Below are 23,919 nucleotides of genomic sequence, written 5' to 3'. Positions count from 1 at the left end.
ACCTGACTTATAAAACGGCCTTCTTAGTAGCCATTACCTCCATAAGAAGGGTCAGTGAAATTCAGGCTCTGTCAGTGCAAGATCCTTTCTTTACTATCCACAAGGACAAACTGGTTTTACGCACACACCCTAGATTCTCACCAAAATTCATATCCAAGTTCCATGTAAACCAGTCCATCGAGCTTCCGGCTTTCTTCCAAAACCCACAAAGCTCAGCTGAGGTGAAACTACACACCCTAGATGTGCGTAGGGCGGTCTTATACTATGTAAATAAAACCAGACCGCTAAGGAAAACAAATCAACTGTTTGTCTCCGTAGCTACAGGCAGAGAGGGGGATCGCGTCTCTAAGGGCGCTATCTCAAAGTGGATTATCAACTGTATACAGCTGTGTTACTCTCTTTCTGAAAAGACTCTGCCTTTTACGCCAAGGGCCCACTCTACCAGAGGCATTGGGGCCACTCTGGCTTTCATTGCAAATGTTCCCCTCGACACCATTTGCAAAGCAGCTACTTGGAGCTCTATTCACACTTTTACTCAGCATTACTGCATTGACACTCATTCCAAGGCAGATACACAAGTGGGACAAGCGGTTCTAAGACACCTGTTTGCTCATGACCCTTCTCACATCCCACCTCCTTCTTCTGGTACTGCTCGCTAATCTATGCACAGCATGTGATCTAAGCAGATTCCACAAGCCTCAGAAGGGATACATTACTCACCGTAATCGTATTTCTGATGCTTGTATCTGCTTAGATTCACATGCGACCCACCCTTCCTCCCCTCCGAGAGAAGGCGCATGGTTGCTTGTAGTCTTACCTTTCTGTCTATCTGCTTGGACTATCTGTACTCACGCTACTCCTCATGCTACCTCATGTCAGGAAAAACACAATCTGGGGATCCTAGACGCGTGAGGGATCATGGGTACAGGGGACGTCACACTAGGGATAGTATTACTGGCACGCCCTGTGTCGACGCCCATTTTTCGACTTCGAAAAACAAACTGTAATACTCCGCAGCTTCCACTAGATGTCGGCCTATGCACAGCATGTGAATCTAAGCAGATACAAGCATCAGAAATACGATTACGGTGAGTAATGTATCCCATATATATATATATATATATATATATATATATATATATATATATATATATATATATAATCCGTCCATGACCATTTCTATTTAGTGCATGACGCATATCTTATATTTTTCGAAATGACTGTTTCATGGTTGGGCAAAGCCTACATTATCTCACCTTATCACAATATCTTGTACACGCAGGATAATACCTGGAACCATTGCATTCATACAAATGGAAGAATATGGGGCCGTACCGGCGTGCCCCCCGGAGCTTCTCTCTTAGTTTATGAATAAAAGGCCTAGGCATGAATGCTCTTCTGCACGGGCTATTTACCAGAAGCATGAAGTAGTCTTTATTTGTACCGCTGGAATCAACAAATTAAACCCCCCACACATTATGTGTGTTTTCTTAACTGTTAAATATGCCTCACAAAATATCAGGAAAATAAATTACATTACTCTGCAGGTTTTGCTGCTTCTCAAATGTACTAGCAATAAATATACAAAAGGACACTATAGACAAGCAATTGTCGAATTATCACAATATAGATGTACGTATAATATTAGAACAAAGAAATACATCAATAAATTATAATAAATGCATAATCAAAGAAGCATTTTACTCAGAATAAAAAACACATCAAAGTGAACAAACAATTTGATACAAACAGGTGCACACAATCCCAGAAAGTGCAATCAAAAAGTAGTACACATTTTTTAAAGTAGTTAATGAATCATAACATCTGACATTGAAAGGGTTTTTCAATATAGCCATCCATTACAAATGAAAAAAATGTCCTCTCGTCTAGCTCCTGTTTTTAATTCCTCTATTTGTCTTCTGTATTCCTGGTATTACCCAATGTGATCGAATAATATTGATCGAGTGGTACATCTGACCGAATTCGGGCAGTACCATTCGATCGATAAAATCCGATCAAATTGGTTAATAAATGCCGAACATGGGGAGCGTGGTGCATGCGTATCCCCCGCTCCCCATGTTCACCATTTATGGCCTTGGAGGGTTGCATTATAAGTCTCTTTGTAAGTTATATATTTTTTATTGTACTACCCTTTTCACTTCAGTTGTACTATAAATTGGTTCTGTACAGTGCCTTGGCGTAAGGCGTTACATGAATAACAAATAAATACAAAATGCTTACTTTTTAAAATAATGAATTTCGGGACCCTATGTGCCCACAAAGATTATGTATTCTAGGGCTGGTTTGAAATCTAAATCATGGATGCTTGTGGTCAATGTTTGTGTTTGTACTCTGCTTGGGAATGGGGGAGTTGGTGGGTGGGGTTGGGGTTGTTTTGTTATTTCAGGAAAATTCAATATAAATATATACATTTAAAAAATAATTATCTAGAGCAATTTGTTCCCCCTGCAGCCAAATCTTTACTTAGGGCACCTAAAGTTGGGTCTGTCCCGACTCAAAATATTGATGCTAACAGTTACTGAACCTGAAGATGTTGTGAGTGGCTCTTCTGGGTCTGGACAAATATGTTGAATTGGGTGTTTCTCCAAAAGGGAGATTTAGCATATATACTGACATTTTGACAGTTGGACTGGTGATTACATTAGTGGAGGAGAAAATTAATGAGTGGTGTCTGGGAGTCTACTCTGTGATTTGACTGAACCTTCAGGCTTGGTGCCAGGACCACTTGTGAAATGATTTATAATAGATACATTATCATGATCCTGGAGATCTCCACTTTTAGGAAATGACCCAGAATCTGTTTTTCCGATATCTGAGGTTGTAGGTTCTAACCTGTAGTGCATTCACAGCGGGAGTGCAAGTGGCCATTGACTGACAGAACCAGAGGCAATCGGGTCCTCATTGGGTATGAGCAAATTGGCAAATCCCCATATTTTACAAAGCGGGGCTAGAGCACATACACCTACAGCTTGGCCCATGAGACCATTGCAAGGCACTCAACGGGAATATCAGAGGCTTCGAGCAAAAGGAAGATCGAATCCCTGATATTGGCATTGTTGACTTCAGGAATAATTGGCTTTGGTGGCTCTACATCTGGATCATCCTGTCCAAGAGCCCTTCCTGCTGCAGTGTTAAAATGGGTCGTCTTGGGTCAACCTGTTTATGGAGGGAGCCAGTAGGAACAGCCATCTTTTGACTTGTTTGCCCTTCATATTTCTGCGAGTAGAAAGAATCGGGTCAGGACAGAACAAATAGACTGTTCTATCCTATTTGTATTTGCCCAAAATCTGTCCATATCACCCCTTTGTACACATGTGAATAGATTGCTCCTGTACGGCATGAGCAGCTCTGATTATGTTCCTCTGTCCTTCCTGTCTTTTCCTGTAAAAAATATTTTTTTAAAGTAATGGTGATAAAATGCCATGCATGTGGTTGACATTCTACAGCTAAAAGCAGGCCTGTGCAGACATGTATTAAAGATATGATGCAAATGCTTGTTTAATTAGCACTTACTTTCCAAAATCTAGCCTCAATAATGCAGGTACACCATAAGATACTCTCAATGTGGTTAACAACCACTGAACATGTTATCATGCCTTCCGAGAGAGGGCCGCCTGCTACCTTTGTTGAATTCTTTGAAGGAACTTGGGGTTGGTCACCCTAGGTTACCTGGGGGCAACCAGACGTGGACTCCCTGCTCACTGTGCTTAGAGAGGCTCAGCTTCACCTCACTGATGATGCCCAACAAGGCTGAAACACGTGAATGGGGTTGCTGTAGGTACTCTTGTTCAGAGAGGAATTGCCATAGCATTTCGGTGCTGGACTGCCCATGTGGGTGGGACAAAGACTGATATGCAAATCGATATTTCCCATCTGTGAAAGGTACAGTGAGCAAAAATCAGTTGGCTGCGAACTCTCAATGTGGTTAACAACCACTGAACAGGGTATCATGCCTTGTTCTTCCGAGAGAGGGGCGCCTGCTACCTTTGTTGAATTCTTTGAAGGAACTTGGGGTTGGTCACCCTAGGTTACCTGGGGGCAACCAGACGTGGACTCCCTGCTCACTGTGCTTAGAGAGGCTCAGCTTCACCTCACTGATGATGCCCAACAAGGCTGAAACACGTGAATGGGGTTGCTGTAGGTACTCTTGTTCAGAGAGGAATTGCCATAGCATTTCGGTGCTGGACTGCCCATGTGGGCGGGACAAAGACTGATATGCAAATGGATATTTCCCATCTGTGAAAGGTACAGTGAGCAAAAAGCAGATGGCTGCGAACTCTCAATGTGGTTAACAACCACTGAACAGGTTATCATGCCTTGTTCTTCCGAGAGAGGGGCGCTTGCTACCTTTGTTGAATTGAACACCATGAGATATGTACTCCTATTTGTGTGTGCTTTGGCCCCCTCTTCATTTACGCTTTAGTCTTAGGACGTGTGTGCAATTCTCAGGGTCCTCCACATTTCCTCACACTATGTGTATTGTATTGTTTTGTATTTGTCTTGGGTTATTATTTACATATTCATGAACTAGCAGTATAGGTTGTTTCATGTTTACTTTGTGCATGGGTATGCTTTATGTATTGTGGTGTAAGGAAGGCTTTTTGGTCGGTGAGATGATGCCTGCCTGGCTCAGGATTCACCCACCCGCTCTCTGGTTGCACTCAGTCACTATTAGAGGGTGAGATGAAGCAAAGCCAAACACTTCTTTCCACACATTTTGTATACTTTCAGTAAAATGGGTCAAGGGATTGTCACTGTAAGCAACAATTTCATTCATTAAAGTAAGAGGGCTTCTATCATGAGCATTCCTACATAAGGGCCAAATTAACTATAGCGGCCAAAAGGGTTATCCAAATGTTTCTAAATGTTCACTTTTAATTCTCGAGCTCTGGTGACTATTTTAAAATGGGAAGTGTCAAGTAAATGGCCCGCCCTGAATAAATGGATTATTTTTTTCATTAAGTTTTCAGCTGTTTTTATGGCTCACATTGAGTACTTTTATGGGCTAGAAACAAAACCGATTTTCCCTAGTGTTTCCATGTCTTTGGCACCATTTATTATTTAGATTATAACCTAATCCTAGCCAGCTGATAAATAATGATAGACTGATTGCTTTTTCTTCCCATGCCTTGATTAACACGCAGTGGTTTCTTTATGCACCTCACAGCAATCCCACAAATTGTTCTCCCGTCATTAAAAAAAAAGCATTGTTTTCATTTCTTACATTAACAAAGGTCTCTAATTAAGCCCAAGACACACGAAACAAGAAGCTGTTGAGATGAATTATGAGTCACAGATATATTTAATAGGGTTTGTGGATTTATGGAGAATAATCTACATCTGTGGTTGAAAGTTGTAACCCATCAGAGCAGAGGGTTCTGATAAAAGGCGTCTCTTTTTTTAAATGCTTCTCCAATGAATTTACAGCTCAGGGGGACACGGACACTGCAGTACATTAGTTAAATCATGTTCATGTTTTAATGTTAATTACAACAGAACAACTTCTGTCACTCGCACAATAAAGGATTTTCGCTGCATGCCACGAGTAATGCCAATGCGCCCTGTCTTCCCTTCAAGAGTTTGATTGTGGCCACACTGTGTAAATTGTTGACATTCTTCGCAAGATGTCCATTCAATCTTTTGGTAGTTGATTTATCCATCAACCAGTTCATTGATCACACACATGCATACTCTGTTTCTTTTATATGTGCAACTTAATTAGGTACTCACCGAACCCTTGATGCGTCTGTGCTATGTTGTCTGAAGCAGCTGGGACGGTGAAGTGGCAGACAAACCCTCCAGCACACTGGGGCGAACAAGCCTGTGCAGAGGTATCCCAATACTGGTATGCTCTCTGCCACAGGACTATAAACTGGATAGACCTGTTATGTCCAGACATGTATCTACGAGTCGCGATCAGAGTGTTTAGAAAAATAAACTCTTTTCTGAGCAAGCATGCATATATTTATACTTTCTAAAAGAGGAAACTATTTGGCTCTTACGTGTTCCCTGCACTAGTCACTGAATTCATGTATCGGGTTCTGCTGTGTGATTAACCCTGTAAGAGAGGCACAGCACCCTGTGCGCATGTAAATCTGAAAAGAATGTCCGGTGGTCACTTAAACCACAATTGGTAAACACATTTAATACTCTGCATCAGCCGTTTCTGCATGACTTAGTTCTCAAAATGATTTTCTAGCTTTTATTTTACGATTTGTTTTTTAGAATTGTTCAATAAATGACAACCAAGTAACAAAGATACTGCCCATCCCCCACGACTTCCGCTCTCCCCACCTGGAGCAATTCCCCCCCACCCTCAGTACAGATATAGCAGAGCTTAATCCCCAGCGTCCTGACCATGGTGGCAACATCATATAATGTCCAAAATCTGTAGGTTTTGAAGGCACATTTGAAGCCAGTAGTCCTCCCGCAGGTATGTCCAAACCAACCCACAATCCTACCAGAATTTTGTATAGTCCCCTTGAATTTTGTATGTGACCCCCTGTTAGGCAGAAACCTGTGCAGTTCCCTCTGGGACCACTGCAAAAGATTTAAGACTACATGTGTTTGGCAGTAAACCCGCTTGGTAGCAGTCTGTACCACACAGATTCACTTGGTAGCTGTGGCTGAGCAGTCAGACTTCCCTCAAGAAGAGTTAGGCAGTATACAGTATTCACAATAGGTCAAGAGAAAACAATAGAACAAGTAAACACTGTACAGGGCTTGGTGTAAAAGAGATATAATTATTTATTTAAAACCACATCTTGAAAAACACGCAGGCACTAATAGTAAGCAATTCAAAAACACGGTCACTAAAAGATATACACTCCCTTAAAAGAATATTAGACAAGTATTAAGTAAAGCCCCACTTATTTTCAGACAACGGTGAGCGCTTAACGTAGATGGCACTCTAATAATTTGTTTAAAAAAGGGAGAGAAAAGCAGAGAATAATTGAAACAGATCCCAACACTTTTTCATGAACACAACAAGAGAGGAAGGCAAAGTAACACCGTGAATTCAGAGTCAGTAGGTTGGATCCGCTTTAAGAGGATCAAAACGAAATGTGTCCAAGGTCACACGGTTGCAGTGCACAAAAGTCTTGTAACGGTTCAAAAAGGAGTTGGACCAAAGAAAGGGACCCGTTAGAGGGTCAAGGCGGCCAGCCCAGTCCAGAAGGTTAAGGGGTTATTATTACCTTGTAGCAATCTTTAGAAAGGGAGGCCTGGCGGACACGGTACCTTAAAGTGGTGAGAATACTCCAGCGGGGGCAGTTGTTCCTGGCAGAGGATGCAAGTCGGTGCTTCGTCGGGGGGAAGAGAGGATCTCGTCGGGGAGGAAGACAGGAGACCGTTGCCCTGCCAGGGAAGAAACCAGCCGCGGAGTTTCTCAGGTACAAGGAGCGGTCCGTTGATTCGCGGTTCAGTAGTAAGTGGCTATCCGGCTGCCGGGGTGCTTGGCACGGGCAGTTCGACCACAAACCGGTCTGGGGTGCGAAGAAAAGAAGGTAAACTGGTTGTGCCCACCAGTCAGGGGAAGAAGCCTCTCCAGCCGGGAGATCTTCTCTGTCGTCGGGAAGTGGTGAGTCGGTTCCGCATGGCTCCATCGGTGGTGTTGTCGTGGTAGGTCGGCTCAGATTCTCCCTCGTCGGATTCTCAGGTCCTGTGGCGACTTCTGAAGTTCCAGTCCCCAAAGCCCTGCTTTTATGCAGCATACCCCATTCACTCAGCCTAGCTGTCAATCAAACATGCTAAGTGGTGAGCCGGCCGGCTCACCACTTGGGCCAATCACACAAGAGTGCGACTTGAATTACCAAGGTAACTCAGTCCAGGGTGCCTAAACCCGCTCCCATGCCCTCTGTGGTACCCAGACAGAGTGGCACCACTTTTGGAGGCTTCTGTGGAGAAGCCCGCCAAAAAGTGGAACAAAGGGCTCGACTTGGGTTGGAGTCACAAAAGAGAACACAAACGCCATTTTAGAATCGAGTCCTGGCAAAAAATACCAACCGGCGAATTAATATTAATTAAATAAACCGGCGGTATGTTCGAGGCTATGAGAATTAAGTAATTAAAGTTGGTAGCCTCGAACAATGGGAAAATCCCATAGGGAAATATTTGCGGTCGAATATAAAAAGTATTTTCCACTGCCACCAGCCAAAACTCGATCAGGGGGGATGGAGACGTGCCCCCTCGACTAACAGACCCCGGGGCAATCGAATTGCCCCGACCAGTACGTCCACAATATGATGGTTTGTACTGGTTTCTGTTAATAATTTGGGACTAGTAAAGCCAATGGTGACTTTACATGCCCTGGGAGACAGTAGTCAGTCCCAGGGTATGGAGTCTATAGTGGGGTGTCACTATGACACCCCTGTGTTACTGCACGGAGGGTGCTGTGTAACACACATAGTAAAAACACATGAGACCCTATGGAGTAAAGGACCCCATAGCCCATAAAACACATTAACAGTCAAAGGAACACCATAAACATGTCCAAGAGTGGGAGAAAAAGAGTCTCACTCTTGGTAGGAGAAAAAAACAAACTCCAGAAATCCAGCAAAGCTGCTGGGGGACTCACTAGGTTAGGAAATTCAGCCTAAAGAGAGAATTCTCCCTAACACCCCCTCCATTGCTAAGATGTGCCATAGCTTTAGCAACCACTAGTGAAAAGTGGGGACCTCCTTGATTTTCCATTTCCGTGCTACCACCAGCAGCGGCCCCAATACCATTACCATGCATGCCTTGAACTGGGCCCGCCCTTGCAGTGTCGTCTCTCTTCCCCATATGCCTAGCATGCAGATCTCCATCTCAAGTGGCAGATCTAAGTTCAACATTTCCTTGATAGGTTTTTGCACCGGCTCCCAAAAGGGTAGTATAGTCAGGCATGACCACCAGAGGTGTGCCCAGTCACCCCGTCACAATCTGCATCTCCAGCAGTCCGGAGATGACCCCTGGGTTCATTACCCTAAACCTCCCAGGGGTATAGTGCCACTGCATTAGCATCTTATACCACACTTCTCTCGGTTGGATAGACCGGGTAAGCCTGGGGATATTGCCACGCAGAAATTCCCATTCCTCCATTGAGATTTACCGTTCCACCGTTTCCTCCCACTTGTTCCTATTAGAGCATAAGTCCTTTGTTCGCCCCTTCAGCAATTAAAGCATATAGTGCCGAAATTAGGTGTGTGTCCCCTGAGTGGTTTGTGCTGTATTTCTTGAATGCAGTAAACTGTCTGCCAGCTGCTGGTTTGTTGAGAGAGTGCATCACCCAGTGCCTGAGCTGGTCAATATCGAAATCTATCTTCCTCGGACAGGCCAAAAGACAGCTTACACTGCTCAGAAAATGTAACTTCCTGGCCTTGCATCATGTCTCTGATTCTCTTGCACCCCGCTGCTTTCCACTTCTTGAACACCCCCACATCCATCCCAGTGTGAACTGTGGATTCCCAAATAGCAGCGTGAATGGGCCTTGCAGTGTCGACAGCCCCCCTTGCTTTTTAAGTTCATCCCACGCCTCCCCGACCAGTGCCGTAATTTGGGATGCCCGCTTACTAGCTGGTCGATCTCCCTTGGCCAGCACAACACTTCCTCTAGGGGAGCCTACAGCCGCTCCATCCATACACACCCACAGTTTGCTATTGTCCCCAGTCAGCCACTGCTTCAACACCCGTAGTTGGTCGGCCTGGTAGTATTGTCTAAAGTCTGGTACCTCCAGTCCCCTCTTACTCCTCGGGGCCATGAGTACCCGTAGAGCTCCCCTCGTTTTTTTGTTACCCTATATGAAGCCGAGTGAGTGATTTAAAGAATCTTCTGGAAAGGGGCGCTGGTATGGCCTGAAAGTAATAGAGGAAGTGTGGAAGAGTCACCATTCTGATCAATGCCATCCACCCCTTTCAGGATATGTGAAGAGGGTTCCAGCGGGTCACGTCAAATTTAAGCGCGCTGAGCAGCGTGGGGTAGTTTGCTCCATAAAGTGCATCTAAACATTTTGTGAAATGAACTCCCAGTTACTTAATTTTCTCCTTTGCACATTGGAACGAAGAGCACCCTTTTGCTTCAATCAAGGTCTCGTTCGGGAGCGTGCATCTCCTGATACTACCCCAAAAGACGCAATCTCTGAGGCCACCGCCTCGAGAGAAGCCGCTGGCTCTAAGAGGGCCAAGAGCATGCCATCGGCGTATGACATCATCTTGTGGACTATTCTCCCAAACGGGATACCCTTCACTTCTGGATTCTCTCGCAGACGCTGCAAGAAGGGTTCTAGGAAGATTGCATAGAGTAAGGGAGATAACAGACAGCCCTGTTTGGTTCCCCTTTCAAGGCTAATGGGGTTTGATAGCTGCCTGTTAATAGTTGGGCACAGGGTAAATGCTTGATAGCCTGCACACGCCGCAGAAACCGCTCTCCGAATCCCATGCATTTCATGGTGAGGAAAATAAACGTCCATTCCACATGGTCGAACACCTTTTCAGTGTCCATGGTGAGCAGGACCGCCGGCATTCCCCTCTTCCTGACCTTCTCCACAAGATGGCAAACCCGCCTTGTGTTATTGAAAGTCTGGCGGGACTTGATAAAACCCAATTGATCTGGGTGAACAAGGTACGGGAGCCTGCCCTCAAGCCTAGTCACCAGGATTTTCATGTAGATCTTGAAATCTTGCCGTCAATGTTAATCGGTGCTATTGAGTGATATGAGCTACAGTTTGTCGGCTTCAGGAACACCACTAATTTAACTTGGTTCATGTACTCCATATTCCCCCTGTCCCCTCAAAGGAGTTATATAGCTGCATCAGGTGCGAGGTGAGAATAGATTGGTATTTTTTGTAAAAGGTGGCAGTGAAGCAATCAGGGCCTGGAGCCTTATGTTGGGGGATTTTACTAATAGCTATGCAAACCTCCTCCTCTGTAATATCCCCTTCAGGTGCCTCCTTGTCCTCCCCTGACAGTGCTGGCAGAGTTATATTTCCTAGGTTTGCTTTCTGCAGGCCCTGTTGATGCCTATCCGAGGCCTAGAGATCGCCATAAAAGCGCTCAAAGAGCCTAAACATTCCCTCTGTTTCCACCACATCTCACCCCACCCCCTCTGACCCGGATTTTTTCATTTTTTTAATCTGATTTTTTAAAATGTATTCAGTTGCGTTTAGTTTGATCAACAAACTTTTACAACGTTAATATTGCAATACTTTTTCATCATTTAGACATTTTAATACAAATGCTTTGTCGTCATTTTCTGCTTACTTATACTTAAAAAAACTAAAATATACATTTAAAATATCCATATATATCAACTACGACAACGTTCATATTACCTGCATACAATCCGCCACTGTTACAATTTGAAAATTGTTTCTTAAGAGACTCTTAAGGAAATGTAACCTAGGATCACTTTATCACATCATTTCTCAAATTCTTCTTACACTGCTCACACAATAATTACAATTTACTGGTCACGTGCGCCATCATTTACACCAGACATGATCGCAAGCTTTTTGGCAAGTTCCTCGTTAATAATTATAAGCAGCCTTGACAACAAAAGACTGATCTTAGTGCAATTTCCCCACATACATGTGATCCAAAACCATTCTCTAGCTAGAACAGTCATACTTAGTTGGTCTGTTCCAAAGATTTGTGTACGCAACTTTTCAACTTTTCAAAGTAGTGACAATAGGTCACTAAATGTTTGGTTGTCTCTTTCTGGTCAATTTCTTTGCAGAATCTGCAATTGCTCTTATCATCCAATCTGATTTTAGGATACCAGTTCTTAATTCTTTCATAAGTGGGAGTTTGGTTTAATTTGAATCTCGGGTACGTTTCCCGCAATTTATTACAGAGAAATTGCACTATATATAGTTGACGAGGCCACCGCTTAGTTGTACATTTTACGATGTCCTTATAAGTTGACAATTGGGAGATGCAGTCAATTGTATTACACCAATCCAATTCGAAAAGTATTTTTTTTTGGATTGGAGTAGCCTAAATTCTAAATCCTATGGTTTGAGCCCCATTTTAGCTAATAGCTATACCATGCTATCATAGTATTTGGCAACTGATGGAGGATTCCGTTCCTTCATCATCCTTCCTAAATTTTCATACAATGAATTTGCAGGTGGAAACAGCATCTTAGCCAGGTTAGATAAAGAGCGCCAATTAAATCTTGCTGATAAAGATAAGAGGCCTAACTCATGCCTAAGAATTACATTAGGAAGGGATTTGGCCAGTCTCAATGTGCTTTTCCATAACCCTCCCTGTATCTGATCAAGGATGTTATCTATCGGTGTTAGACACGTATCTAAACCATAGAGGATAATGGGCTCTACTTTTAGAGTATAAAACTCAAATCAGGAGGACTAATGAGTATTCGCAGTGTTTGGTGAACACAATACGCATCTGTGCGGATAGGGATTTCACCTTTTTATTAAGTGCTTCTTTCCCCATTTTTGCAGAGTTAGCATCGGCCAATTCGTACCTCAGGTATTTAATAGAGGCTGCACGTGGTATGATTATGCCATTAATGTTCCACTTCTGTAATGAGGTTTTCCTCTTCAAGTTTTGAAAAATAATAACCCTATATTATTTGGCATTAAACTGGAGGTTAACGCCTGTAAGTATTGGGAAAACAAATTCAGCTTAGTTTGCAGGCCGAAAGGAGTTCGGTCAAAGATCAAAATATCATCTGCAAAGGCGAGCCAATGCATCTTCAAATGGCCCAGCCTTGCCAGAAAGCTGATGTTCTTTGCCCGAATCTCATCAATATCACAGAGGTATAGGGTGAACAGGGTTGCCACCAAGTTGCAATCCTGTTTAACCCCCACCTCTGTGGATATCGGCTCTGTGGTCGCTCCCATGCAGTTCACCCTTACCAGATATGCAGTGTTTTGATGTAATTTTGCAATAAGTGAGAGTAGGTAAGCTTCAATGCCCAGCCAGGCCATCTTTTCCCACAGCAGACTGCAAACTGTTAGGCAGAATCATGTGCAGTGCCCTTAGGGACCACTACACACAATTAAGACTACAGGTGGCAATACAAGTTTTACCTTTGGTACAAGCCTGTACTACTATGTTAAAGTGGTAGCAGTAGCGGAGCAACAAGGCTTATCTCCAGGGTATATGAGCAGTAACAGAGATTACACAAAGGGACCACAATTACTGTGACTCAAGCAAATACTGACTCAAGGTTTTAGGTAAAAAATTATAAATACATTTATTTGTTAACCATTTGTTATCAACACGACCCTTCTGTTAATTCAAAAAACACACGTAAAATATACTACAACTAACCAATTCACTTTGTACAATATTACTCAAGGTAAGTAACCTGTGTTTGAATGGACCGGTGTTATGAAACAGAGCACGTTACCGTGGATACAATTGAGATCACTTTTTGACAGTTGGATCTATTAGCTAAACGCGTATCCGTGGCAAGAAATGCTACCGGGGCAAAAACACACTTAACACCCGAGATACCCAGAGCGAGTTGGGGGCAAAAATCACAGGCAATATGATAGTTAGTCAGACAGAATAGAAGAACACACGTAGACAGGAATTCAGGAGTCAAAGGGCCGGAGCCAAATTCAAATGACACCGGGTGCCTGTTGTCGAGGATCACACAGTCGGACAGTTCAAGATTCTACGTTGCCAAGAGTACTTTGATATGTCAATGTTCGGAAGCAAAAGTTATAAGAAGGAGGGAAAAGTAAGGACAAGCCTTAAAGTAGAGAAATGGGGATTTCACCCAAAATTCCTCAAAACGGACACAGTAGCTTTCTCAAGGAACGAAGCTGGTGCCTCGGCAGTTGTTCCTGTTGGTTTCCCGCAGACCCACACTTTCCTGCAGCTTCAGCACGAAGAAGGGCGATGAGGGGGTTTGCACCACACAGGGATGAGGCCGACAGCAGCGACAATGAATAACAGGTGCGCTTCTTAAAAACAGGTGATGGTCTTCAGGTGGCTATCCGGACCACTACAGCAGTGTGCAGCGATTTCGACCACGAAGGCGACCTCTGGCTGAAGAAGATGAGCTGGTTATCCCCCACCAGGCTCAAGGGAAGAAGACTCAGGTCTGGATCTCCTCTTAGTCGTTGAAGGGTAGATGGCTCAGGACTGCAGCAGGGCTTCACCGGTATGGAGTAGTTGCAGCAGTCGACCTCTCCTCCACTTCTCGTCGGTTCCTTGTAGTTCCTGTGGCGACTCTCTGACTTCCAGCCCAACAGACCTGCCTTTTATGCGAAAAAAAACCCATTCACACAGCCTGGCTGTCAATCACCCAGCAGGGGGGTTGTCCAGTCCGGACAACCACCCTGGCCAATCATGACAAAGTGTGACTTGGGTTTCCTAGGATACCCTATGCAGGGGGTGACTACACCCCTCCCTCACATTCAGCCCACCTAGACACCCAGGCGCCTTGAGGGTTTCTAGGTAGAAGCCTGCCAAAAGACAGTGAACAAAGAAGGCAAACCTAGTTGCTGCGCAAAGTAAAACACAAGAAGGAGTTTAACAAAAAGAAATGGCGAATAAACCGCACCGGAGCCAAACGAAAAAGAATTTGGTCAAGCGGGTTTAAGTTTGAGGCTAACATAATAGCCTTCAATATTACCACGGTTATATAAGCCACCAGCCATGTCTAAATGTTAAGAGAGTGAAACAATGCTCTAGTAGGAATAGGTAAAGAGTTAAGAGTTAACCCTTCCAGCACTCCATGTAAAATGGGGTGTACTGGATCTGTGGTTATATTTGACTAAGTAAAGATAATGGTAACTTTACCCTTTTCTGGCAGACAGTAGTCATCTCAGAAATGGAGTCGGTGGGAAGTCTGAACGACAACCCTGTGTCACTGCACTGAAGATGCTGGGTGACACACATAAAGAAGGGGGCTACTGAAGTGGTGTACTCCAGAGCTCACAATCTTAAAAACACGTAAAAAACACATAGCAAAATAGGTGTAAGAGTGGGGGAAAAGCTCACACTCTTACCAAGTGGAAAGAAATAACTCCAGAGATCCAGCAAAGCTGCTGAGGGACTCACTAGGTAAGGGAAATTAGCCATAGAATGAGAATTCTCCCTAACACGAACTACGGAATCAAACGACGCAGTAAGGTCAATTGAAGCCACATATAGGGGACCGGCATTGCCCACTTTTGTTTTCATAAGCAGGTGGGCCAGAATAGTGGCGTTTAATGTTGTGCCCAATCTGAAATGGTCACAAAATATTGTTGTGTTTTATGTGTGCTTGAAGTTCTTGTAGCAAGGGGATGGAGAATACTTTAGCAGCAGCATCTAACAATGCTATGGGCCGAAAATTATTGGGGTCAGTTGGAATCCCCTTTTTAAATATCGGTACCATGATGGAATTTAACCATGATGGAGGTATCCTAGATGTTAGAATGATATTATCAAATTGTGCTTTTAGAATATGCGCCCTGAACTGCGGGTTACGTTTCAAAACACAGGGTGGTATGCCGTCTGGGCCTGCTGCTTTAGAGTAATTCAACGACTTTATTGCTAATTCAACATCCTCATGTGTCCACACCGTTGTTGTGCTTGGTAATCACATTAGATGATACAGCTTCACATTACAAAGGAGCTCAGTAACTTGAATTTACACCAAAAGAATTGTGTCCATACTTCTGCAGAGATATGAGTTGATTGATCATTACTAACCATCGGCGTATCAGCCCTGAGCATAGCCCATGTGGATCTCCGATCGTTGCGACAAAGATTAGCAATCATTTGTGGGTTGTTCAAATTATGCATGTATCGTTTAAAGTTTAAACATTTGTTGCGATAAGCATTACAGAGAGTTTTTTTCTTTATAAGGAACTTTACATCCGATAGAGTAGTAGATTTTAGTTTTCTTAATTCACAATTTTTTAAACTTTTATCCAATTGGATCTCCCTACTATATTGTTGGGAGTACTTTTCCTTTATAACATTTTGGTTGTGAGCTAATTTAGCTATTGCCATGCGAATTACCAACGTATATCTCTCTACTCTCTGTTGTTGTGTGTTAAATCGCAAACCAGAGTTTTCATCAGAAATCAGATGATTTCCAATCAGAGCATTACATTTTTCACAGAGATAGGTGCTCCAACGTAGTGAAATGCCCGGGCGATCTCCTTCCAGAAAGACTTGGTTCGTGTCACCCCTCAGTCAGAACATTCAATTGAATTGTCAACCAAATCATTAAATGGTCACCCACCCCTGGCTCTATTATTACAATCTCCCTGCATTGTCCTAGCATATTTGCTGATACTGCATAAAAGTCAATGCAGGAGCTCTTTGACACCCTTCTCCAAGTAACCTGGGGGATAGAATGTTCAAAATTCACAAATAAAATGTCCCAGTATGCAAAATGCTCTATCCATCGTTGCCCTCTCACTTTAACCTGGGAGGAATTATCACAGACTTCCATGCATGTAGTTGTGTTATCGACATTTATACAACATGTGTTGAAGTCCGCCCCCCCCCATAAGTATTCTACAATCCGGATTCTGAGCTAAGACCTGAGATACGATTGAGCATAATTTCTAGCTTCAACTGAGCAGGATTGTGATAAATTGAGATCAATAAATAAGTAACATAGGGTGCATCCCCAAAGGATACCAATATCGCTAGTAGAGCTGAGGATTTATGTACCACCTCTGTTTTAATCTCAAGGTTCGTATTCATAAAGATTGCTTGGCCACCATATGGTCTCCCAGTGTCACCTCGCATGGCCTCCGCATGAAATTCGATGAAGCCTTGCAATTGAAACTTATGGCCACACATAGTTTCTTGGCACAATATGATATCAATGGATTTATAAGACATGGTATGTTTAGCCCATGTGAGAAGATTAACAAACCCACATGAATTCCATGAGACCATCTTTATGGAAGATGTGTTACTATGTGTGGACACGATTCTCAGTTGGATTCAAGGTGACTGCAAGAGAGGTCAACCATGATCAGTCCTTGCTGATATTTGGAAGAGCAGCGAGTTGGGCAATCACTGCCGCTTCAGGAGATCCATTCGTAAGGGGCCTAATATCGCTTGACATTGCTGGCATTTCTACTTCTTCAGGTGTTTCATTGAAGGAAATTGCCTCATCAATAGAATCAAAGAGAAAGGGAGTTAGACCGATTAACTTAAGGTCCCTCCTATGCTGCCACACCAGCTCTGCTATAAATGAGGCTTGAAATTGGCACACCATCCGATGATTGTTCATCACCAGAACCGTGATCCATTCAATATCCCTAGAATGTAAAGTTCTAAGAGCTGGTATTTTATGGATGCCTGTAATATGAAGGATCGATTAAGCCGCTTATCTCTATTGATTTCAGCATTGCTCATCCAGCCAATAATATTCGATAAGTTTGGAGGCATAATGTAATTCTCAGCATGGGAGGAAATTAGGCCTTTGTGCAGTCCTATCGATCGCTTTGCACAATGGATCACTTATCAAAATAGAGGGTGTTTGTTCCATTTCAAAGTTCTTGTTAGGCATGGTGTTATTAATTATTACCTTCAGTGGTTTTCCCCCTAATTTGTCATCACCCTCTATTTTAGGCGACCCTTGAGCTATGCAAGAAGCATTCATTGGTTATTTCCCCTTAGCTTCAAGTATGTGAACTCCTATGTTCCTTTTTTTGTTTGCACGGTTTATAGAACATCGCTAATTGCGTTTGTTGGGGAAGTGTTAAACTAGAAGTGAATTCCATTTGCTTAGCAGAGATTATTTTGTCCGCCTGCTTCGTCAGAGAGTTCATCTGACCTCTTAGCCTTTCACAGCCCCTCGCTTGCAGGAGCAGCACACGTTGCGCGAGAGAGGGGGTATCTGTCATATAATCAGAGGCACTGAGTGGATCTATGCACCGGCCCACTGCCTGCCAAAGCTACCTGCGCGAATGCACGCCGCTCCCACATTGCACCCGACCTGCTGCCAGCCACCTTGCACGGGTGATCTCCTGCTCTGGGAAAACTGCGAAGCGCTTGGGGAAAGGAAAAGCTTTTCCAGGCCGATTAGCTCACAGCAGTGAGTACATCCGTGGACACTGTGAACCTGTATCCTGCTCCCTCCTCTAATGAGAAATCTGATTAGGCAGATTAGCTGATTAGCAGGCTGACCTAGCCCACAGCAGTGAGTTCACTTGTTGGTACTGAGAACCTGTAACCTGCACCCTCTTCAAAGGAGAAATCTATATCATTCACACGTGGCACCGGCTTGCACTGCACATAGTGTGCATGCATTGGAAAACAAGGCTGCTCATCAAGCCAGCTTTAGACCTGCTGCTACTTCAGATCTCCTGCACTGCACTGTCCTGGCCCACCGGGTCCCCTATTCCTGTTATCGTTCCCTATTCCTGTCATTCCTGTAAGAGCTTCCGCGCTCTTCACCTCCAAGAGCTTTTCCATAACTACACGGGACTTTACTGCACTGTTCGCTGTGTGCTGAGGCAACATGCTCCTCTCAGACTCCCGCCTCCCTGTACCTTCACCGCAGTGAGCACACCCATACCGCGGTTCTCGCAGGCACCCACCTTCTTGCCCCCGCATTGCAGTGCCCACTCCACATATCAAGGGGACCGTCTCCAGGTCTGCACCGGACCAAACATCCTCCAGGACAGCACCGGGCCAAACATCCTCCAGGACAGCGCCGATCCAAACAACACTGCGACAACCGTCTCCTCACTGGCCCTGCCTCCCGGAGCCTGCACCCCCACCTAAATCCGTCAGATTACATCCTCAGTGCACTGGCCTGGCTTCCCAGCTCCACCTGCTCCTAACATCCATTGTGGCCTGCACCCACGCTCCACATCTTGCGCCAGCTCTTGTACCCAAGTAATCGGTTCCTACTGGCACCCGCCTCCTTTTGTCTACTCAGCAGTGAGTTCACCCGTACTACGGCGACTGGCCCCTCGCAGGCAACCTCCTTCTCGTGCCTGCTTTGCAGTGCGCACCCCACATCTACAGGGGCCCATCACAAGGTCAGCTCCGGACCAAACAACTCTCCTGGACAGCACCGTACCAACTATCTCCTGGACAGCACTGGACCAAACACCTCTGTGGCGACCGACTCCTCGCTGGCCCTGCCTCCCAAAGCCTGCACCGCCCTGGCAACTCTCTGCTCTGGACTGCCCTGGTAACTGCCCCTCCTCTCTGCTCAGGTCTGCCCTGATAACGGCGACCTCTGCGAACCCCTCTGCCACGGCCACGCCTACCATCGCTCCTCTCCAGCGCCTGCCATCACCTCCTAACCTTCTTCAGGAGCTGCATCTCCCTCCCACATCCTGCTGCCCCGGCCGCAGCCCTGAAACAGAGTCAACCGTGTGACCCACGACCACACCCACGACCACGTCCTCCCTCCTCCACCTGGAACTGACCTCCCTCCTCCACCTTGCTACCGCTGCCCCCCGCTCTACCCTGAACTGTTGATGTCCACCGAATGACCCGGCCTACCTGCGCCCTGCTGCAACGAACTGTAGCTGCACTGCGGGTGCCTCATTCGCCTTCCTCACTACCGACCATTTGTGACTGTCACCCTGTCTGGCTCCCTGCTTGCAGCTGCTCTCCAAAGGATCCCTCCTCCCCCACCATCTCGCCCTCGGTCACTCTGCTGCTCCAACTGCCACTCCCTGCCGAGACCCCCACTCTACCGCAATGACTCCCCACTCCTCTTCTTCCCTAAAACCTCCCTCTTCCCAGCCCCTTCACCCTCTCTCCCCCCTCCACTGATCGTGTAAAAGCTCCTGACACCTACTCCAGTAGTAGGCACTCTGCTGTACGACCACCAGCACTTACTCTCTACTTCTCTAACCTCCTCCACTCACAAGCTTCTCACCCCTGCCGAATCTTCCAGACCCTCTCTTGCCTTCTTTCCCCTTCTGCACTTGACCCTTCCACGAATTCTCCCCTCTCTCCCTCCGACTTTGCCAACTTCTTCTCCTCCGAAATTCTCACTCTCCGCCAAAACATCCTCTCCTCTCCGTCCTTCCCCCTCCTCACCTTCCACCCCTGCTAACATGTCCACCTTCTCTCCTATCACCCCAGACTGCGTCTCCCGTCTCCTGTCCAAACCTCACCCTGCCGCTGCCCCCTCTGATCCTATCCCCACCTCTCTCATCCCTAAAGTCTACCCTCTCCTCATCCCCTACCTAACCTCCTTCTTTAACATCTGTATCTCCTCTGCTACCTTCCCATCTGCCTTCAAACACGCTACCATCATCCCTATCCTGAAGAAACCTTCTGCCAGCCCTCTTCTTGCCTCCAACTTCAGACCAATCTCCCTTCTCCCCTTCATCTAAAAGCTCCTTGAGCGCCTAGCCTACTCTCAGCTTTTGTCTCCTCTCACTCCCTCCTCCCCACCTCTCAATCTGGTTTCCACCCTAAACACTCCACTGAGACTGCTCTCACCTATGTACTTAATTCTCTCCTCTCCGCTCGCTACGCTAAGCAATCCTCAATTCTCATCCTTCTTGACCTCTCGGCAGCCTTTGACACCGTAGATCACCCTTTACCCCTCAGCACTCTGTCCTCCTTCGGCTTCAAAGGCTCTGTCCTCTCCTGGCTCTCCTCTTACCTCTCCAACCGATCCTTTACTGTCTCCTGGGGCGGCCGCACCTCCTCCAACTTCCCCCCTGAACTATGGCGTTCCCCAGGGCTCTGTACTTGGACCTTTCCTTTTCTCTCTCTATACCTCTCTTCTCGCCCCCGTCATCTCTTCTTTCGGCATCTCCAACCACTTCTATGCTGATGATACCCAACTCTTTCTCTCCTTCTCTTCCTTCACCTCTGACCTCCACCATACTCTCTCTTCCTGCCTTACGGCCATAAGAAATTGGATGTCGTCCCATTTTCTTTCCCTCAACACTGACAAGACTGAAGTGCTTTTCTTCCCTCCCAATACTCTCGCACCCCCCCTCATCCACTTTCCTCCTTCCAATCACCCCATCTCGACCGATCCACGCCCGCAACCGTGGCCTCCATATTGACTCCTCTCTCTCCTTCTCAAACCACATCTCCCTAACCTCTCGTGCATGTCGGCACCACCTCTTCAACATCCGTAAGATCTGCCCCTCCCTCACCTTTCACGCTTTTAAACTCCTAATCTCCTCCCTTATTTTCTCCCGCCTCTTCTACTGCTCCTCTCTTCTCTTTGGACTCCCTGTCTCTCACCTGACTCCCCTAAAATCCATCTACCACTCCTCTATCCGCACTCTGTCTTCTTGGCCATCGAGACTCTATCTCTAACTCACTCTCTGAACTCGGCTGGCTCCCCTTCCCCTCACAATTGAAATTCCAATTCCTCTGCCTTGTCTACAAATCTCTCCACGACCTCGCCCCCCCCTTTCTTGCCTCCCTTCTCTCATTTTACTCTCCCTCCCGCTCTCTCCGCTCAGCTGATCTCCACCTTCTCGCTGTACCCAGAGCCCCTTGTCCCTCCTCGCGGTCCCGCTCTTTCCAACTCTTGACCCCCCTCCATTGGAACTCCCTACCTCTCTCTATCCGCTCCTCCCCTACCTACCCATCTTTCCGCTCCTCCCTCAAAGCCCTTCTTCTTCACTCCCCCTGACTCTCCTTCCCTACCTCTCTCCCCCCTCCCACGCCTGCCCCCTTCCCTCCGCACCCCTTTCCCCCTACCCCCGTTAACCTCAATTTGGATACTGCAACCACTTTAGTGCATTGGAGGTCACCCGGCCCCTCCCCCTTCCCCCTTCCTTCCCCCCCTATCCCCCTCCCTCCTCTGTGTAAATTGTTCTAAATACTGAATCACTGGTTTGTTTCATGTTTTGTAAATTATGCTTCATTCATTACTGTACCTGTTGTTATTCTGTAAAGTGCTTTGGTGTAAAGCGCTATATAAACTCAATAAACATAACCATCTAAATCGATGCCACTTTCTGTGTTAGTAGATGTGCTTATCGCCGGTTTGAGTGCTTCCGCCTCATTTTGTTTAAGATTAAGAGTTATTTTTTTGTGTGCTTTTTTTTTTGCCTAATGCCTGCTGGCCAGCTTGGCGATCGGCTTTTCTTTTTAATGCACGAAAGTACAAACGTTTTTCATTTCCTGGATGAGAACTGAGCTCCGCCACCATAGTGACGGATCTTATCGAGCCCCTCAGCGCCCTCAACTTGCTCATGTTCATTTTATGCCTCAGCCTCTATCAAATTAGAAAGGGCGGTGGGGCTGTCAGGATGGTCGACTTCTACAAGTTTAAGGTTTGAGGGTTCAGTTGTCTGCGCCTTAGCGCCTATAATGAATCTTCAACCTGGAGAAAAAAATGTATTGGCTGTATTTTTTCACTATTTTGGGCCACCTTTTGACATAGTTGTGCATGTGTCAGTATCTGGTTAGCGGACATATCATGAGTAGTCCCTACTGCCTGTGCAAAAGTTTGGGAAACAATAGTGGGAGGTATTGCTACATCCTGATGTTGTATAAAGTGATCCTTCATTGTACGACTTGCTGTTTGCGTTGATACGGCAGCTGTAGTATAGTAGCTGTAGAATGTATATTTTTCAGCAATAATGAAGCTTTTAGATGACGTAATTAATAATGTGTGTAGTCATGCACTCTTGATAGTACTGGATGAGAGGCCTCTAAGTTCAGCAAGTCCTGAGAGGGATTTAATGGGTCAATCCCCAAAGGGGCAGTACCGTCCGTATTAAAAAGACTTGCTGAGCTTTGATCGATGCATAATGTGGCACTTTTTCCATTATTAGAAAGCCTGCCTTTTGGCGAGCTTGCCGGTGGCCCAGTTGTTAATTCATCCAGAAGAGGGTTATCGTGTAATTGATTCATATCAGCTATAGGCTCCACCTCTCTATAATGGAGGTGGACATTTGCAACTTTCCCTACCGCTGCAGTGACTGGCGTTTAGGGACCCACTGAGAGTCGCACTTGTTCTAATTTTGCCATCACTGCTGGGGGCAAGGATCGATATGTCAGAGGGGGGCCCCTCTCTGTTCCGCCCCAGTTTCAACCAAGGAAGCAGTCGCCCCATTTTCTCGCATGCTCTGGAAACCTTTTATTGGTACATAATCTGAATCATTGGGTTCCTGTGTGTCTAGAGAGTGCAGACTTGCCCCTGATTTTGCTCGTAGTTAATTCACTCTGTGCTCGAGCATAAGCAAAAGCTACCTCGTGAGAGATAGTGTTTACATTTTCAGAGAGGGGCAATTTGTCACAGTTTGATTCCACAGGGACTTCGCTATTGTCTGGCATTTCAGCGAAGTTACCTGTGGTCTTTTTAATTTGTTTTGGAACATCCTTGTTGGTCGTATTAATGCTAGATGGTGCTGAGTGTTTTTGTGCTGGCGTTTTAACAATTCGCCCACTTCTCAACTTGGAAGACATCACAAATTGATAAGATTTCACTCACAGTACTAGAGCAGCGCGATTTCGTGATTCCAATTTACATTGTCTTTATCATTCGGGGCACCTAAGTATAACATCTAAAACCAAATGCTATTAGTAAGGCCAAAAATATCACGTTTACAATAGACAGCACAAAATAACCAATTGATTGTATAACATGAATACCCCACCAAGAAGGCTCACAGACAATGCTCGGCGTTTTCTGGGATTAGCCCACAGAATATGAACGTAGCATTCAATTATCATTAGCTAGAAGTAAAGACTAGAAAGGGTTCATGATCATATACAAACTCTGGCTTACCTAACCACTCGCACCTGAACAGCCAAACAGCCGGTGCACTTACGACACACTTCATGTGCCCGTGCACCCGGCTATTGTAGGCACTTCTGGGTGAGAGAGGGCGGAGCCAGAGATCGTCCGCCACAAAGCATCTTAGGTAATTGTAGTCCTGCATGTCGCCGCACGAAGCTAGGGAGAGCTTCCTCTTGCACATACATCACCCTTGAAGAGCAAACAGGGACGCAGGGTAAGGAAGCAGACAGCGGAAAA

At 45.5% G+C, this 23,919-nt stretch overlaps 2 protein-coding genes across 7 annotated transcripts in view; one reads left to right on the top strand and one right to left on the bottom strand.

The window, feature by feature from the left end:
- LOC138516603 (nuclear factor 7, brain-like) overlaps positions 1 to 5,873 on the bottom strand; it is a 208,041-nt gene extending 202,168 nt beyond the window's left edge. For all 4 annotated transcript variants that reach the window (XM_069631863.1, XM_069631860.1, XM_069631861.1 and 1 more), the window contains exon 1: positions 5,752 to 5,873. The gene's annotated coding sequence lies outside the window, so the exon portion shown is untranslated. The remainder of the gene's footprint in view (positions 1 to 5,751) is intronic.
- Positions 1 to 23,919, top strand: part of ZCCHC4 (zinc finger CCHC-type containing 4) — a 939,775-nt gene that overhangs the window by 385,615 nt on the left and 530,241 nt on the right. The gene's annotated exons all lie outside the window — the stretch shown is intronic.

This window comes from Ambystoma mexicanum, chromosome 6q (genome assembly GCF_040938575.1).
Source record: "Ambystoma mexicanum isolate Mex_15411 chromosome 6q, UKY_AmexF1_1, whole genome shotgun sequence".
Taxonomy (NCBI): Eukaryota; Metazoa; Chordata; class Amphibia; order Caudata; family Ambystomatidae; genus Ambystoma; species Ambystoma mexicanum.
The sequence above is the reverse complement of the archived record's forward strand: the minus strand, read 5'-3'. Positions and strand labels throughout refer to the sequence as shown.